The 20,525-nt window shown below is 40.1% G+C and overlaps 1 long non-coding RNA gene across 2 annotated transcripts in view; it reads left to right on the top strand.

Moving 5' to 3' along the window:
• LOC124139309 overlaps window positions 1–19,898 on the top strand; it is a 38,575-nt gene extending 18,677 nt beyond the window's left edge. The window contains exons 1-3 of one of the 2 annotated variants that reach the window (XR_006861757.2): window positions 7,370–7,485; window positions 13,309–13,446; window positions 17,728–19,898. This is a non-coding gene — a long non-coding RNA (uncharacterized LOC124139309). Of the gene's footprint in view, window positions 1–7,369; window positions 7,486–13,308; window positions 13,447–17,727 lie in introns of those variants that run through there. The other variant, XR_006861756.2, reaches the window with a different exon arrangement.
• Window positions 19,899–20,525: the final 627 nt, after the last annotated feature.

The raw sequence follows: 20,525 nt of genomic DNA, 5'->3' as shown, positions 1-20,525 counted from the left end.
TGGTTATTTTTATAGCTCAGTGGTATTTTAGGCGTGCAGATTACAAGGTTAGGAAGTTGTGTTTCATTGGAAAGCCATCATAACACGGCCGTGTATCATGCTTGATTGTATTCAATGTCTTGGTTAAAGTTTGCGTATCTCAAAAGTACAACTTCATTAGGATTTTCGGAAAAATAGTTATTTCATTGGTATGCTTTTAAATATTTGGTGTTCATTGGGGATAAGGTTTCAATGACATTTATTGTAATGGGGTTTAAGGGCCATTGGCATTATTTGACATTACATTGACATTGACGATAGCAGATTGAACTGATAATTTTCTGAATGTTAAAGGTTTCTTCTCGACGATGAGTAAGTAGAATGTATTGTCATCATTTTAACTGACCTTATTGTTAAATTATGTTTTACTAAAACGCTGCGTGTTTCGCTTTATTAGGGTTTTTTGCTAAATATTTCATGACTACTGCGGTTAGATTTCCTTTATTATCGTACCATCGTCCTGAAATTTAACATTAAAATGCTCTCCAAGCCAATTTATGACAGATTAATCACATCGTTTAAAGACATCTGTGGTTTAAAATAGATTATATTTGTTATCGTTTTTATTGGCCGGACAATGAGAATAAAAGTGGCGTTCTTTCGTGTAATGGTATCATAAATATTTTAAAAGAACCATTTGTGGAAAAACTAATTTTATAATCTTTATCATTTAATTTGGGTTCCAAGACTTGTCCCCCAAAAGCGAACTACATATCTTTGATACAGATCATTTGCTACCGGAATGGCAGGACATGCTTACCCTTTTCGCGAATATCTGATGTCAGCAGCGATTTTCAGTGATCCATTCATATAATTGTCACCGCTATTTTGCCTTCTTATGCTCAATGGAATCTGTTTCCTCGGCTAATCGAAAATGGCTATTCTTGGGCGTTGATATTCAAAATTTACTAGATAAACTAACGATTCCGACTACGTCATAAGCATGTGTTTGTAATCACTATCAAATAGCAATGACACCATGTGATACACTTTTCTAAATTAACCACTTGTAATGTCTGTTTATCGTGCACAGATATATCATATAATGTTCCTACCAGAAAACAGGTCTTCCCTACTAACGGGGTTTTTAAGACTCAACGGTTTTTAAGCCTATTGGTTTTCAAGACTAATATGTTTTTGAGGCAAAATTGTAAACCACAAGACTGACAGGGTTTTCAGAGTACGGTGTTTTAAGACTAATAGGGTTTCAAGTTTGATCGGGTTTCAAGACTAATTGGTTTCAAGGCTAACAGGGTTTTAAGACTAATGAGGTTTCAAGACTTAGAGGGTTTTAAGACTAATTGGTTTCAAGACTGACAGGGTTTTCAGAGTAATGGGGTTTACAAGACTTACAGGGTTTTAAGACTAATTGATTTCAAGACTGACAGGGTTTTCAGAGTAATGGGGTTAACAAGACTTACAGGGTTTTAAGACTAAGGGTTTCAAGACTGACATGGTTTTTGAGACTAACGGGGTTTCAAGACTAAAATTGTTTCAAGACTAATGAAGTTTCAAGATTCACATGGTTTTATGACTAATGGGGTTTCAAGACTAACAGGGTTTCAAGACAAACAAGGTTTCCTGCTAGGGGTTTCATTTGAACATAATATAGTTTAAGCTCAGTTGTTTCACGTGGGTCCATTTCTGAATGAATGCATGGATTTAAAGACAAGATAGCTGCTACGTGTGTTTGTATTATGTAACATGTATATCTAAAATACAAACTTCTGTATGAAATCCAAAAAGGGATAATGCCACTGGGCTTCCATTCTTATGTGCAAGGTGGTATGTGAAACTTTGGCAAGAAACGTCAGTGATGGCAAAGCAGTTTTGTCCTGTATGTAAACCTGGTTTGGAAGATGAATATCATTTTGTCTTTATCTGTACGATTCACCTGATCATATTCCTAGTTTTTTCAGCACTATACCCATGCTCGTGGGTTTCACCAAAGTGAGACCTGCATCACTCCGGGCTTCCTCAAACATTACACTGACACGAGGTGTCGTAACGACTTTTGTTAACTCACTCACTCACTTAGTCTGTAACTATTGTGGTGACTTATGGTGATTATGGAGAAAATTGTTATTATTATTGTCAAAATCCAACCCTGAATCCGTTTCAAATGCTATTATCTGCAAATTGTGAAATATTCCTAAAAAATGTAAATTATGTGTCGCAAAGTAGTGCTATGAGACATAAAATTATAAACGCAGCTTTTCCATGATGTGTTTGGTGTATACGTTTTACGATTGCTTTTGACCAAAAAATTACAAATGTTATCAAAACCTTACTGGGCTGAAAACAGTCGTCGAAACACGGTCTTCAACACAACTGTGATACCCGTGTCACCATCGAATGATCATTTTGTGTTTATTTCAGTTTTAGCCATCATCAAACATGGGCGTATCCTTTATTTTGCCCGGCACTTTACATGCGTGCTGTAGGCAACTAAAATCGCCATCAACTACTTAAGTTGTATATGAATAATCGTGAACTAACTGAATAATGAGAATAATTTTGAGTCAACAGTCATTTAAGACAAATAAAATGTGTGTTATAAAGTAAATCCTTGAAACACTTGGCCTATATCTAAACAAAAGGTTCGTCAGTACGAGGACTGGTCAAAAAGTTCTAAGTCTAACAAACATTTGTGAAAGTGTTTTCAATTTTATTTTTCAACATAGTCTCCCTGCTTTTCAATACACTCTTCATATCGATAGTGAAGCTTTTCAATTCCAGTCAGGAAGAGGTTTTTTTAAGCCACCCTTAGCTTTGAGGTCATCGTTGTCGTCATAGTGCTTTCCAGGAAGGTGTTCTTTCAGTTAAGGAAACAGGTGGGAATCACTTAGTGCCAGGTCTGGCGAGTATGGAGGGTGAGGAAGCGCTTCGAACCCACATTGTCGCACAGCAGCCTTTGCAAGTCAAGAGGTGTGAAAAGGGCATTGTCATGAAGTAGTAGAACCCCAGCAGTCAGCATTTTCGTCGCTTTTCTTTGATAGTATCTCTTAGGTGATGAAACAGATCAACATAGTAGGCACCGGTAATCGTCTTTTGTTTTTCTGAGTAACCAACTAGGGTCACACCCTTTGGAACCCAGAATACAGTGGCAATAACTTTCTACACCGATCATGAAGACTTGAATGTGCCGGAGAAGTGGAACGGTGCCATTCTATGGATTGACGTTTTGACTCGGGATCATAGTGGTAGACTCAGGTTTCATCACCCGTTACTAATCTCTTCTTGAATTTGACGAAAGCTCAAAATATTCTCTGGCAATGTCAGTTCTATTTTCCTTAAGATCAGATCGAGCAGATATCTTATTCATCTGTAAATGTTCATGAATAATACTTTCAGTGGATCCATGGCTTAGACCTGTGTCTTCCTCAAGTTCAGCTATGGTAATAAGTCTATCTGACAGAATACGTTTTTCTATGTCCTTGATTGATACTTCATTGATGGAAGTTCAGGGACGTCCAGACCTAGGGTCTTCATCAAGGCTTGTGCTCACAGCCTTTAACAGAGCTGCCCCACGTTTAACATTGAAATAGCTAGGGCACTTATGCCATACACTTGTGACATGCGGTCATGAATTTCTTGGACAGTACTTTTCTCTGAAGTCATGAACTTGATTACTGCTAGGTACTCGTGCTTTTCCGTATCCGTTTCTGTGTCCATTTGGACCTCTTTCACGTACAGCTGGCTGTCACTAATATACAAACGGCCACAACAGACCAAATACACTTGCAATGAACTACTCAAACAATGTACTACATTGACCAGTTCACTTTATTATGGCCCATAGTTTAAAATTAGTCAACTTAGAACTTTTTGACCCTCCCTAGTAATACCTTATTGAAACCACAAGCTCAAGGGTGTTTCGCCGAAGATGTTGTTTGAAAACGTTCTTACAAATCTGAAAAAACCCGACATACCTGTGTATATTTTCCATTGCAATTCCAACGCTTAAGGCCTTTTAATGATCTAACGAGCACTCATTGGAACAGATAGTTCAGACTATGATCATTTATTCCTTTCCATATAAGCTTAATGGAAACAAAACATCCACAGTTATAACAACAACATTTCATCGCTAACGACGACTAGTTTTCACACCCATAGGATATTTTTACTTTAATTATTGATGCTTACCATGCCGCGTTCGTTTGTTCGAGACAATTCTTTCCTTGGCACCTTGTACAGTCATGGTGAATGCTACTCGTGACATTTATATTTAGAAATGAAATAATGACGATTTACAAAAACAAAAACAAAACCCAAAAACATCAACGCCAGAGAAGAACCAGTCTCAAATATGCCCCTAAAAAGAAACCATTGGCTGTAAAATGCAAAATAATCATGAAGATTACATGAATGGATCACTGAAAATCAGTGATGACATCAGGTGGTGAAATGTTATATCTCTCCATGAGACAATCAATCGGATTCTAGTGAGTGAGTGAGTTGGGTTTTACAGTATTCCAGTTATATCACGACGTGTAGCTTGATGTGGGAGGTAAGCCCTAAGTAATGCATATGTCACTTCAGTGAAACCCACTAGCCCTGATATGGTGCTGACAAACCTAGAAACATAATTGGGGCGAACCGGGATTCGAACCCACGATCATAGGTTTCTGGCGTTCCCAAGGGACGCAACTCTGCACAGCGAATTGCGGCACCTTTGACGACTGGACCATCCGTTTCCCTATCCGTGCCCCCATCGTGCCTCCATTCGTGCTCCATCCGGGCCCCAAGGATTTTAGATTCTATATCATATATTTCCGGACGATCCTGCGCGACAAGGGTGATAGATTACATTTTAAAAACACTTTATTGAGTTAGTGAGTTTGGTTTTACTCAGCTTTGTGTGGTAATTCATTTATTGATGCACAATGAAAGTAAGGTTGGCAAATCAAAGATACTCTCCGAGAGGATTGTCCGTTCTTTTCTTGAAGGAGAAATCGATTAACAACAGGTTGTATTAACTCTTTTCGTGGATGCAACATCACTGACATGACATGGTTTCCGAACGCGTTTATTGTTAAAGGTTTCATTATATTTAGTCGCTGGACTTATGAGGTGAGCTTGTAAGATGAAAATATCCCTTAGTCCAAGGGAAAATGTTTCTCCCACTTTTCTTCCACGACTGCTACTACCACCGTTACCACTAATTCTACGACCGCCACATCAACCACTATCACTGCCGCAACCACTACCACCGCAACTGCCGCATCCACAACCACAACCGCAACCACTAGTGTCACTACAACTAGTACTATTACTCTACCACCACCACCACCACCACCACCACTATTGCAGCCACTACTACTACAACCACCACTACTGCAACAACAACAAATACTACCATAACTACTTCTATGACAACTACAACTACAACTACTGATCAGCATATATCACTGTGACGAATAGAGGACAAACAAACTGAATCAATTATTATTGAATGGCAGAGGACCTCCGCTACATATTATGGTGGTGGGGCTTTGTGTCGGGGTTTGGTGTGGGTTTGGGAGGGGGGGAGGGGGGGATTAGGGTGAGCACGTGTGTGTTTACGTGCGGAATTGCTCTGTGTTTGGTCACATATATGCCCTCTTCAGAAAAAGGTATGTCTCTTGCAATGTCACACTATGTCATGGTCAAATCTCCCTCAGAATAATATTAATAACAATAACAACAATAATAACAACAACAACAACAACAACAATAATAATAATAATAATAATAATGTGGGACATAATCTCAATGTCGGTGTTGATTTGGTTGATGGTTCTGTACTGAAATGAGTGTCAACCAAGCGAAGTGCCATATCAAGTCGGCCCAGATTCCAAGAGAGGCTATCTGAACGACCACTGCATCGAGTTTATGTGCAGTGTGTTGAGAAGATCAGCAATCCTACAGAGTCCTTTGCTTGGATGAAGTCGTCTGGCCTCAAAAGAGAAGCAGATGGCTTTCTGTTTGCTGCTCAGGACCAGTCACTTCCCACTCGAAACCACCAATGTGTGATTTTGCATCAAAGTGTAAATATGAAATGTAGATTATGTAATGAATTTAATGAGACTGTCCAACACATTGTCAGGGGATGCCCATCTTTGGCATGAACACGGTATCTTAAACGACATGATAGTGTAGCTCGAGCATTTTATCATTTCATCTTCGCCATGCTTGTGGTTTTGACACAGTGGTCCACCCATGGTACGACCCGGAATATGTAGAGGGCGTCATGGAAAATGATAAATACAATTTTTTTTGGAATAGGCCCATTTACAGCCTCAGACGTATCCAGGCCAACAAACCTGATCTTGTCCTTTTTAATAAATCTAATGAAATCATTTATACCATTGAATTTTCTGTCCCCTTTGACACTAACGTGATTGACAAGATTGAGGAAAAACATGACATATATGCGGACCTCGCTTTCGAAATGTCACGCTTGCATCCCAAGTACCAAGTTGTCCGACTCCCCATTGTCCTCGCTGCCTTAGGTTTGGTACCTCCCAATCTCCTGACTGACATTGGGAGAGTACCAGGGTTTGCTACCAGGAATACAGCCCTTCTGACAATCTGGGTAATGCAGAAGGCTGCAGTGTGGGGAATCTTCACACTCTCCGAAAGGTTCTGGGTGGGTTTGAGTAGGCGGCGCTTCCTGGGAGAAGTCCCATTCGCTGTCTGGGCTGCGTGTAGAGGGGGCAAGGGCCCTGAGCTGATGATGACTCTAACCAGCCTGACTGTGCCAGGATCACCCGAACCCTCTTTGCTGCATTTTTTTATATCTTAATCTGTAAATAATAATAATAATAATAATAATAATAATAATAATAATAACGATGATGATGATGATGAAGATGATAATAAAAATAATAATAATATCGTAATAAGTCGTATGATGCTCTCTCGCTCTCCCTTTCCATTTATCTCTCACTCTTTCTGTCTTTTTTTCTTTCTCTCTCTCTCTTTCTCTCACTCTCTCTCTCTTTCTCTCTATCTATCTCTCTCTCTCTAGTATGCTCATGCTATATGTGACATTGGGTGAACAATTTTCAGCTTCCAAATCAAAGTATAAATGGCTTGTTAAGCTGAATGTTCAATTCTTGATTTCCCCCTATTCAGAAAGCACGAAGATTGACTTTGTAGTGTTGCATAACAATTGATCTAAAATCAATGTACATTACTCCAAACTCGTATCACACGTGTCAACTTCAGACTCGTGTGGCCTTGGTCGCTTGGCTCCGCACACCGACGGCCCAGAGCCTCTTAGTCGATCTAATCTGAAATGTTGTGGGCGGATTCGCTCCAATAAAAAGGCAGCAGTGTTTGGGATAACTTCTTCGTGATTAATTCCTGTACTGAGAGCCAAAGCGAAGAAACACCCTGGGTTCGTCCAATTTAGCAGCGGCGCACGTTCAGTGCAAAATACACGAACAGTTTTCAGGGGTAGGTGTTAGAGCAGTTTAATTTTTCAGCAATTGAATGTATGTACGGCATGTTTTAACGCCAGTGTGAATGAGAGTTTTGATAAATGGAATTGACTAACTGTCATCTGTCTCCTTAACAAATAAGAGAATGTGCGAGTTTATTCAGTAGAGAAAATGCATGCGCTGTTATGCAAGGTTTGTGATATCTATTGTGTGATTAATAGTGAACTGTTCTCCAGTGGAATTTATTTCATATACGCATATGCAACGTTCCTACAATTGATTTAATAGCTACTGTCCGTTTAATAGTTGATAGTGCCAATGTGAAAATTATGGTTCGGTAATTGTGCATTCACGAAGACGTTTCAACAAAAACAGTAAACGCGCTATCATGTCACTGGATTGTCTGGTCCATCACTGTATTGTCTGGTCAAGACTCGATTGTTAACAGGCCACCGACGTATGGTAGGAGTAGTGCTGTGCGGCGTTAGGAGGCAAACGTTTATATTTTATGCAATTTAATGCAAATTCGTGTAGAGATACTTACCCTTTTCGCGAACACCTGGTGCCGTCCTTGATTTTCACTGAAACATTCATATGATTTTCATTATTTTGCCTTTCACGCCATGTTGAATCGGTGAATCGAGGTTAATTATTCTCTTCAGGACATTTTGCATTTTCCAAACATGACAAGAATTTATTATTAGCGGACTTGAACCCTAGTACTTCTCACTAAGATATGCTGTCACAGTGAATATGATTGATATTATGAGCATCGTATGAGTGGTCGATAAGTTACACCAATTGGAAGGCAGCTTGCTTTAATGTTTGTCGGGTAAACATACACCTTGAATACAAGTTGGGATTGAATGTTCATTACTCTTCTCATAGCTTGAGGAAACATGTGCATAACCCTTCTTATAGCGAGATTACAAAATGCAAAGAGTTCTTCGTTTTCAAAACGTCCAAGGTAACATTAAAAAGTAGAATGTTGTGATAGGAAATGCTTTACGTAAACATTTGTTCTGTATTTTCAAGTCATAAGCTATATATCTTAACTTACAGACTCTATGAGTAAGCTTCTACTTAGCGGCTGATGTCTCTAGGCCTGGAATGTTGGGTTATGGGTATTTTGAACGTCTAAATACATGAACGTCAGTACAAAATCAGCTTAAATGAACTGAGTCAGTTCGATACATGGTGTCATTACTGATTGTCAGTGATCCATTCATAAAATGTCGCTGCTGTTTTGCCTTTCACGCTCAGTGGAACCCTTTTCAGTGGTTAATCGAGACTGGTTGTTCTCTGACGTTGACTTTTTAACATTAAAAGGATTATAATTCTTATTTCACTACAAGAACATCAACGTTTTGGAACCCTTTTGAGTGGTTAATCGAGACTGGTTGTTCTCTGACGTTGACTTTTTTACATTAAAAGGATTATAATTCTTATTAAACTACAGGAAAATCAACGTTTTGGAACCCTTTTCAGTGGTCAATCTAGACTGGTTGTTCTCTGACGTTGACTTTTTTACATTAAAAGGATTATAATTCTTATTAAACTACAGGAAAATCAACGTTTTGGAACCCTTTTCAGTGGTCAATCTAGACTGGTTGTTCTCTGACGTTGACTTTTTTACATTCAAAGGATTATAATTCTTATTTTACTAAAAGAAAATCAACGTTTCATTTAACAATAGATTTCATTTTCCAGTGTCTCCATACGGGATGCCATTAAATGGGGGATTGAGTGAGTTAGGAGATTTTCAGTGTAAAGTTAGTTTGCCTGTATTTTAACCGGCGCTCGTTCAGTTCAAAATTCAATTAAGTGGGGTATGGATCTGAATTTAGGAACACCGATAATAGCCTTGAGACAACGTATAGCAGTACATTTCAAACATAATGATTGTTTTTAACATTATATTTAACTCTCAAATAGTATACGACTGAACATATGCAGCTCAGCTAATTCGTTAGCCATATCACTATAATCGCTATTACCACACCTTATTGTGACGCAAATGACTTGAAATACACTTTCTCCTTCATTTCTGTGTTTTCTTCTTAACATGTATCCCTATACATACTGTCAATATTATAAGAAATACGAAATTTTCGAACACAAAAAGGATCGTATCAACGTGCCTTTATCTGAATGTTTTGAACATTTCAGAAGTATTTGAATTGCGAATCAGACACGTTCTGGTCTCTGACACCGTGTAATATTGGAAGAACTTGACTGTGAAATTACTGTATCCAAAATTATCAGTTAATTCCCCCAAGCGTGCGAAATCACATGCGACTACATATTGAATAAACATTTAATCAAACATAGCAGCTATTTAATTAACATTTTGCATAAGATGTTTAACTGCATTTTATAAACAGGCCTTTTCCCCAAATCGTGATCTCAGAAGTGTTGGTCCTAGTTTTCAAAAAGGATGACGTTACTGATCCGAATAATTACAGGGGGATCAGTCTTGCTGATTGCTTCAATAAAGTTTATACTTCTGTATTAAATCAAAGACTAATAACTTGGTCTTTAGACAACGATATCATAACAGATTTTCAGTTTGTTTTTCGTAAACTACCGGGCAAAAGACAGTATACACCAATGTTTGATGGTGACAAAAGGATAGAATGTTTATTCGACGGTGAAGTATTTGATACGGGTATCATAGTTGTACTTTGGACCTCAAGGTTGCAGTGTTTCAGCGAATGTTTTTAGCCCAGTAATGTTTTGATAACGTTTGTAGTGTTTTGGTCAAATCCAATTCCCAAGTGTATACTTTCTTTTTGTATCGAGATTTAATATTTGTTCAGCTTCAGCTGCAAAATCAGATCTATTTTTATTTAAAACTATGTGCCTCAATCATTTTTTAAGAAAAACACCTTGCAACGATGAATTTTGTGGCAGACAGTTTCTATTTTTTATCAAAGGTCTGCATTTTGTTTTTAAGAATTTACAAGGACAATTTATCGGTCAATATTGTTTATGTTTAATAATAATGATAATAATAATAAAACGTTTACTTATGCGGCAATGCGGTTATATGAACAAGGCCAATGAGCAACATTTGCTCTTTGCAAATTGTGTAAATGGCGGATACTCCCCGTAAGGAAGAACATGCTTACCCATGTTTTATACAATGGTATATGCTGAGCTAGGTCGCTACCCATTACAATATATAAGAATATACAATATAATTAAATGTTGGAGCAAATTGATAGTTACTGATAACTGTATCCTGCGTGGCTGCTATGAATGTCTATACGATTAAGTGGAACCCCGTAACGCACAGAGTTGGACATATCAGGTAAACAATATATTGACGACTATCGGTTATGGCGAAATGCGGTATAAGCAATATTAGTTATTTTTTCGAAGTTTTTGGAAGTTATTTGGCAAGTGCTTCCAAATCTATCATTTATAAAAATATTGTTGCTATTAATACTTGACAATATAATCTTCGGAAGTCTATCCCTTCTTTATATAAAAAACATATTTGTCGACATCTCGACTATCTTCACACAATTTGGCTTAAATCTAGAAGGGATCAGCGATTTAATGATAAGCCACTGTGCTCAACTTGTCCCAGTGATAGTGACGATGAGCTTCACCTTGTCCACTATACGCCGATCTATGGGAGGTGTACATCAAATAATATGATTGGAACAACCATGCAGTATTTAAACTTTACAATTATTTAGCATACACAATGCTGTGCAGCTGGTTCACCGTGGTAAACTTCTCTATGGAGTTTACATGTTAAGAACAAGTTTAATACAAGATAATATTCATAAATTATATCGCTGTCGTGAAGGAGGGGGGGGGGGGGGGCAGTTGTCTAAGGCGCCGCGATTCGCTGTGTAGAGTCGCGTCCCTTAGGCACGCCAGAAACCTATGATTGTGGGTTCAAATCCCGGTTCGCCCCGATTATGTTTCTAGGTTTGTCAGCACCATACCCGTGCTCGTGGGTTTCATCGAAGTGGTAAACGTCTGAGACCTGCATCATTTCGGGCTTTCCTCCCACATTAAGCTGACACGCCGTGATATAACTGGAATACTGTTAAAAGCGGCGTTAAAACTAACTCACTCACTCTATCGTGAAGATGATGTCTGCTGTGTCCGGGACCATGCACTCCCATCGATTGTTGTTAGAGGAGATCACGGACTTCTTGGGGCCCGTGAAGATCCGGCTTAGAATAGGTCTTCAGAAACCCATGCTTGCCTAAGAGGCAACTAGGCTTGTCGTAAGAGGCGACTAACGGGATCGGGTTTTGTGTCGTATCTAGGATCGTCTGGTCCAGACTCGATTATTCACAGACCGCCGTCAAATAGCTGGAATATTGCTGAGTACGGCGCTAAACAACAACAAAAAACAAACACAGACTTCTAGTATGGGTCAATAGAACTTATGTGGGTCAATAGAAACAATCCTTGGAGAACATCAAAACATGTCAAAGGTGTGTACCTGATGGGTTCCTTGACTCCATCTGATAAAGGCCATCATATAAAGGCCACGCTGTCACCAACCCTAATGCTCTGTTAACCCGATACAGTAGCAACCCAGAAGACTTCAGTTAGGCTTGTGACCGGTACCTGGATCTATCACTGTGATCCCAAGAGCAGAGATCATTATTCAGTTCTGTGTATGCTGGGCTGAAAACCTTTTGATACCCGCTCATAAATGACATGTGTTGAACGCGCGAACACTGGCTTTATGAATTTATCTACATTCCATTGTCCGCTGAATTATCCGTGTTGATCTGTTACAGCCTACTGAATCTGTGTTACGTATGTTTCAGCCCGCTAAATGTATTTGTTACATACATTACAGCTTGCTACAGCTGCACATTCTATGAGTTCAATCTGTTACAGCCTGCTGAATCTATGTATTAAATCTGTTACAGTCTCCGGAATCTATGTGTTCAATCTGTTACAGTCTGCTGAATCTATGTATTAAATCTGTTACAGTCTGCGGAATCTATGTGTTCAATCTGTTACAGTCTGCGGAATCTATGTGTTCAATCTGTTAAAGTCTGCTGAATATATGTGTTCAATCTGTTAAAGTCTGCTGAATCTATGTATTAAATATGTTACAGTCTGCTGAATCTATGTGATCAATCTGTTAAAGTCTGCGGAATCTTTGCGTTCAATCTGTTACAGCCTGCTGAATCTATGTGTTACATCTGTTACAGCTTGCTGAATCTATGTGTTACAACTGTTACAGCCTGCTGAACCTATGTGTTCAATTTGTTACAGTCTGCTGAATCTTAGTTACATCTGTTATAGCCTGCTAAATATAGTTTTACATCCGTTACAGCTTGTAACAGCCTGCGGAATCTATGTGTTAAACCTGGCACAGTCTGCGGAATCTACATCTGTTATAGCCAGATAAATCAATGTGTTGCATCCGTTACCGCTCGGTACAGCTACTGAATCTATGTGTTAAATCTGGGACAGTCTGCTGAATCTACATGTTACATCTGTTACAGCCAGATAAATCAATTTGTTGCATCCGTTACCGCTTGGAACAGCTACTGAATCTATGTGTTAAATCTGGCGGTCTGCTGAATCTACATCTGTTATAGCCAGATAAATCAATTTGTTGCATCCGTTACCGCTCGGTACAGCTACTGAATCTATGTGTTCAATCTGTTATAGGCGGCTGATTCTAAATGTTTCATCAGTTACAGCTGCATCCTGCTGAATCGATGGGATTCTTTTGTTACAGCCTTCCAAATATATCTATTACATTGGTTACAGCTTGCTACATCCTGTAGAATCTCGGTGTTACATCTGTTAGAGCCTGCTAAATGAATCTGATAATTTGTTACAGCCTGCAGTATGTTGAGGGAGACGTTGGTGGCGTTGGTACTGATGCTAGGCCTGACTCACACCGCCGCTCAACACCGGAAGCGGGCCATGGGACAGCTGGGACATGCGCTGTGGGGCGACATGTACATCCGGTCTAAAGGTCAACCAGTTTTCTTGTCTCCTCAATACTCTTTATGTATCAGAGTAAAATACATATGGTCCTCCGGACTATCTATAATTCTATCTATGTATGACATGTTGATACGTATTTTCGTATATGACACTTTGACGTATTTTCACTTTGGTGAAGCCCACGAGCACGGGTATGGTACTGACAAACCTAAAACCGAGATTTGAACCCACAGTCATAGGTTTCTGGTGAGCCCGACAGCCTTCGTGGTCCTGTGGCAGAGCGTCCGCCCGGAGAGCGGAAGCTCCGGGGTTTGATCCCCGGCCGCGTCATTACAAAAGACGTTAAAAGATAGTACTTGTTGTTACCCTGTCTGGCGCTCGGTATTAAGGGGCTAACACAAGGACTGGTCGTCTCGGAGTCAGTATACTGTGTCTGAGTGGGGTATTCATGTTAAACTGCGGCATGGTATCTCAGTTGGCTAGCACTATTAATCGGAATCAGTCCGGTCTAGTACAAGCAGCCTCACACACACACGTGCATGCACGTCGCTATATAAGTGCAATAATCTTGGACGCGACGTTAAACCCCATTTCACCTCACCTCACCACGAAGTCGAATCTCGCTACTTAGCCCAACCACAACTGCGGATAAGTAAGTTAGTGTTTAGACATCTATCCTGTTTCAACCTTATTGCATGTGGGCGGTAGACTAGCCTAGGGGTTAAAGCGTTGGCCTGTCACGCCTACGGGTTCGATTCCCTGGTAAATGGATACAATGTGCTAAGCTCATTTCTGATGCTATTGCTAGGAGCCATGAAACCATACTCACGCACCTTATTGCTATCAACATCGACGGCGGTTTTATACTGAACAATTAAGAAAGCGGTGCCTTCGGGCATAAACAATAGCCCCGTTAGTTACTATTCAAACAGCGGCACATCAGACAGGTCTGTCCCGCCGGGTCTTCAAGGCAAGCTGTATATAGAGCATTATAAAACGATTAGTTTTATTTTGAGACGCAACCACGTCACTGTCATAAACAGATTAGAAAATCCTGCAAATCTGTACAGCCAATAGGATACTCTCAGTGTATTCATCAAGCGAGTTGAGAATCTCGTTGTCTTGATAAATTACAGTTTATACGCTGGGATGCGATGCTTTCTATTTGTGGACAGAGAAGCTAATAACATTTGCCGCTTGCCTGAATCTCCTCACATTCCCAAAGCAGCGTTATTTCGCCGATCGGTCAAGTGGCTTAAACGTCGAGCAATTCGTTAAACCTCGTCAGTTTCCGTGATCGTATCAGCATTTGTGTTTCAGTGTGTGCAAATATGAGGTGAACAGTTACGAGGGGTGCCAGCCGAATGAATAATATGAAATACTGTTAGGTTGCTTCTTTTTAAATATATAATACTAAATTTGGTGCGTATGCATATATCTAATACATATCCGCCAAGTTTGGTGATATTCATAGAATGACTGGAAAAAAGCGTGCATATTTTGTATTAGAACACATGATTTGCTTGTTTGTTGTTTAACGCCGCACTCAGCAATATTCCAGCAATATGACGAGAACATATGAGGGAAAATGTACCATCGTGCATTTGTATAGAAGCCCAGTCGTCTAACACGAGTCAGTTAGTGATGCAGAGTTGCGTCCCTTAATGGTATCCATTATGATCGTGGGTTCGAATCCCAGTTTCGACCTGATTACGCTTCTAGGTTTGTCAGCACCATACCCGTGCTCGTGGGTTTCAGCAAAATTGTAAACGTCGGAGACCTGCATCACTTGGGGCTTCACCCCAAGCTGACATGTCGTGATAAAACACTGGAATACTTCTCTATCAGGGGCGGTCGGGTAGCCTACTGGTTAAAGCGTTCCTCGTCACACCGAAGACCCGGGCTCGATTCCCGACATGGGTACAATGTATGACGCCCATTTATGGTGTCCCCCGCCGTGAGAGAGTGAGGTTGTTTTTACGCTGCTCTCCAGCAATATTCCAGCAATATCACGGCGGGTGACCCCAGAAATGGGCATCACACTTTGTACTCATGTCGAACCCGGGTCCCCGGTGTGACGAACCAACGCCACTGGGCTACCCCCCGCCGAGATATTGCTTGAATATTGCTAAAAGCGGCGTAAAACCATACTCACTCATTTCTCCCTCAAAAGAGATAATCAACTCACTCACTCCTAAGCAGTCTTGATAACACACACGTCAGTGCGCCCACTGGAATTGTTTCCGGCGTGTGATTTCGCCTACAGTCATTTTCCCCCCTCAAACTTTACCACTTCATTTCACACATGGAAAAGCTGTTGACGTTAGATTAGCTGTGAAATAATCACAAACTAACTTGAACAACTCATCAATGTCATAAAGGTGAAATTGATAATACGATACTAATCACATAAAGCGTGGGTGGCCGGCAGTTGAACGCACGCACACAACACATCGAGGCTATGTCAATCGAAAGTTAGGCTAAGTGCTAATTTTATCACGTAATTATAATTGGTGATTTCGGTAACTAAACAGATGCAAGCGTCTGTACTTGCACCACCAAATTAACTCCTTGCATTTTTAATTATTCACAGCAAGTTTCGGGAGGTTCTTTGGTCTTGCTAAGACGGTATAGAGTGAGTGAATGTTGTTTAAAGCCGTGGGTAGCAATACTATATGTGTATCATGGGTTTGTGGTAGCCAAGAGGTTGACGTGTTCACTCGTCACGCCGAAGGCCCATGTTCGATTCCCCACTTGGTTACAATGTGTTAAACCCATTTCTAATGTCCCCCGCCGTGTTGTGGTATTGCTGGAATATTGCTAAAGGCTGCTTCCTGTAAAGACTATGTGTGAAGCAAATGTTAAAACTATGTTTAACTTATGATGAACTTATTTCCAGAAACAATGAAGCTTTGATAAAAAAAAAAAATCTATCGGGCAAAAGAAACCATACGCTTGAAAATTAGATTTGACCAACAAATTACAAACGTTATAAAAACGTTGCTGGGCTAAAATAATCGCCGAGGCACCACAAACTTAGGGTCCAAATCACATCTATGATACCCGTATGAAACACATCAGCAGCGAAAAAAACATTTGTTTGTATTTTTAGCCACCATTAAACATGGGTGTATAGTTTCCTTTGCCCGGAAGTGTATTACATCTCCATTCTATTGATAACAGCCCTAGATACATTCGTCACCATAGCTTCGTTTCGGAAGTGATGTCATCGCTCCTATCTTGTGAGAGTAATTTGATTGGACAGCTCTATTTAGCGTCGTGCTATTTGACTTGGGCTCAGAATGAAGCTATGGTAAACGCATGGATCCATGGTAATTATCATGGTGATGTAATACCTGGAGTTATCAGGGGTGAAATATCGCCCACTTTTGCCGACGTGACCTTTTGCCCATAGCGAGTTTTTAATGAAAGTGACAAAACCCTTTCCATATTCAAAGGAAATCTCTGCCAAAAGCAGAGTCGATTGCACGATTCCGACTTTATCGTGAGCATGCGTACATGAATCACTATAAACTAGAGATGATACAAGGTGTTCGCGAAAAGGTGGGTGTATCCTGCCCTTCCGGTGGCACCGTAACAAACACATGCAAAGGCAAGTCAATTGTTAACTTGAAAAAACACAGGAACGTAGAGTCAAACTTGTGAATTGCATCATTTTGTCCCTGATGCGCCCAATTTGGAAACGTCCTTTTTGAAAGACCGTTGATCTAGGTAAATTAGGGTCAAGTCAAAATAGGGAATTGTATCATAGGCGATATTACATGCATCATCTCAATGAGTGAGTGAGTATGCTTTTACGCCGCTTTTAGCAATTTTCAAGCAATATCACGGCGAGGGACACCAGAAATAGGCTTCACACATTGTACCAATGTGGGGAATCGAACCCGGATCTTCGGCGTGACGAGCGAACGCTATAACCACAAGGCTACCCAGCCGCCCCTCATCACAATGAGTATCTCACAATGGGTACAATGTGTGAAGCCCATCCTGGTGTCCCCCGCCGTGATATTGCTGGAATATTGTTAAAAGCGGCGTAAAACCATACTCACTCACTAGTATCTCACAACAGGTGACGTACACCTGTCGTCTCAGGGTACATGAGGGTCGCAATTTTACAGTACAACAGTAAGAATCAGAGTAAAGTGTGCATTTTCCAGTGTATACTTTCTTTTGCCCCGCAATTTACACTGGATAATCGAGGATGATGATCTGTATTTTCGCACCAACTCCTTGCAATGTCAGCAGAAATTATATGTGACGTGACGGCGCTTACTTTTGTATGTTTCAGATATGTTTCACATACCGAAGCAACGGTCAGAGATTGTCTCCCCTCACCGCTCTTCTTACATGGATTTACATAAAGACATTGAGCGTTTGACACGCATGCGCAAGTCTGACAATAACGCCGGAAGAGGCAGCTGGTTACGGAAGCTGGTTCTCATGCGTGCGCTGATGAATCAACCTGTGATTCAAAAACGACTTGAATTGAACTGTGATACAACCCGCATTACTATTCAAATAATATTGGAGTACTTGCGGAGCGGAAGAATATGTGGGTTTAGGGTAACAACAGTGCGTTTCGGACTGGGCGGAAGGAGGTAAACCGGAAGTACCATATAACATTCTCTGAAGCCAGCCTAATCTGATCACACAGTTGTAAGGGACATGGGAATATCGTTTGAATATACAGTGAAACCCTGTTAATCCGAACACCTCACGCTCCGGACGAGTATCTTTGGAAGGTATATAGATATATATATGCGGAGTGTATATATTATATACAAACTGACCCCTACTGTGATTCCTGTATTTCGGAAATTTGTTTATCCGGGCTGTTTCATTTAGTACCGTCCGGATTAACAGGGTTTCACTGTATTTGTTTCATTGGTTCTACTGCTTTTCCAATAACAGACATTGCTCACACTGTGAACCTTATCGTGGTAACGATGCAGTGGTCCTAGACATTATAGCCTCAGACTAATCTTCACATGTCCCCATGTGTGCGGTCAATGTTATGAGGGTGACGCGTGTAATGAAATACAGAAAGCCTATTTCAGAGAAAGTACTGCTGATGGCAACGACTTTAAATCAGTGAGTGTGTGCATTCGTCGCTAAAGGGCGTTGTGGACATATGCGCTGGTCGTGAGAGGGCGTTGGAGAGCCGAGAAACCCAATCAGCGGAAATGTTTTGAACGCTCTGCTTGAAGAATGGCTGATGAAGAGGACAAATAGATGTCGCTGCATCAAAAGCGTGGATATGTTTTGTTGTTTGTTAATTTGCAGTGTGACATTTGTGGTAATATGCTTGAAGGTGATACGGCAATGTACATAGTTAGCTCTGTATTGTGAAAACTCGCTGGTCCGGAAACCCCGCTAGTCCGGAAACCCTGCCTTCCGGGCGAATACTGCTGAGAAGGTCGCCATGCGTACACATGGACTTAACCACTATGAATTCGGAAATTTAAGAATACGGAAAATTACACAGCGAAAACTGAAGTCCGGATTAACGAGATTTCACTTTATAATAGATTATTAAAATATCTATCTAGTAAGGCGGACTAGTAACATCATCCCGCTACAAGAGCAGGGGGCTTATGTTCCATGAATGTTCAGCCTAGATCTAGCCATATTAATATAGGGGCATGTGGGACACAGTGTCTATGATAATTAACTGCTAGAGTTACATCTGTAATACAACTGGAGTTGGCAGCGTCGCGTTTGAACGTTTCAATCAAACTTGCTTGGAATTTGCTGCCAATTTGTCAGGGTTTGGTACTCCTTTAAGTCCTCACGAATATTTAAGAATCGACTTCAATATATTTTTGTGCATTTATGAAGGTATAAACGGAAAAGCCGATGTGCACTTTGTGTAAAAACCGCGCTTTTACGTTTATACTTCATAAACACAAAAACATATTGAAGTCAATTCTTATAAATAAATAAATAAATAAATAAATACGTGTTATTTATTCATTAACACATAAACACAGTACACAACAACACGATGTCCATGACGTCGTTCAGCGCAATAATGCAACACGGACCCCACCAATTCTAGTATCAGCCAATCAGGAAACTGTAGTCCGTAGGTGGGCGTGGTCTAATGTTATTTTCGGAAACATAAACGCAAAAAGAAATTATTAGTTAGCCAATCAAACGCCACGGAATGACGTCAAATTATTTATAACATTGTAACAATCGATTCAGCAAATGGTCAATTTCGATCAACAATCATGTGAAATGAATTAGAAATTATCGCTACACTGGCGAAATAGGGGTTTAAAATGAATACTAGTCCGCCCTAAATATTAGTACGCACGGGACAACGGACAAGCGGCTATATCTGAGGCTAGTTGTAATCTGTAGTCGAATTGAGTCCGTTATTTTGTCTCCTGTGTCAACCATCTCTCACAATCCATTGGCGTTTCTTTTATAAGAATAAAGTGGTCTCTTATGTCATGTTCGTGTTTGCGTTGTGTGCAGAGTGCTCCAGGAGTCTAAAACCACCACAGACAAACACTGTAGACACGCGCGAAGAGTCCTACGACTTAGTTAAGACTTGATTGTGTATCTGAAAATAGCTTAAACCTCGTACATTGATCTTGAAAGAGGTTTGTTTTTTATATAAATAATGTAGAGAGGTTTGCCGTATATAAAGTATTATCTTAAGAGAGGTTTACACGTTAGAGAGGAAACAGAGATATATTTGGATCGTTTAAAGGTCCCAGTTCTTTTTTTGGGTCTTGTAATATTACAATATCTATATTATTGTATACGTATTCCTGTTTTGCTGTAAATAGGGCAGATCAAAGGAATCGCAAATTCACCGCTAATCTATCCTCGATTATCTAGCGCAAAAGATCTTTAACCATTGATAACATATAAGGTCAGGTACTGACGTCATCATCTATTTCTCTTTTATCATCAACTTTCAAAGAGGTTTATTTGACGAGTGTTTTAAGGTCATGTCAGTCATATCGGACTTAAAAAACGAATCTTTGGTCGCGAATAGACCCAGAGTATTTATCAGAATGGTGCTATAATACCCTTGATAAACGAAGATGAAAAAAATAAGCTGTTATCTGT

The sequence above is a fragment of the Haliotis rufescens genome, unplaced genomic scaffold (genome assembly GCF_023055435.1).
Source record: "Haliotis rufescens isolate VD_foot unplaced genomic scaffold, xgHalRufe1.0.p SCAF_8, whole genome shotgun sequence".
NCBI lineage: Eukaryota > Metazoa > Mollusca > Gastropoda > Lepetellida > Haliotidae > Haliotis > Haliotis rufescens.
Note: the sequence above shows the minus strand (reverse complement) of the source record. Positions and strands in the feature narration are given on the sequence as shown.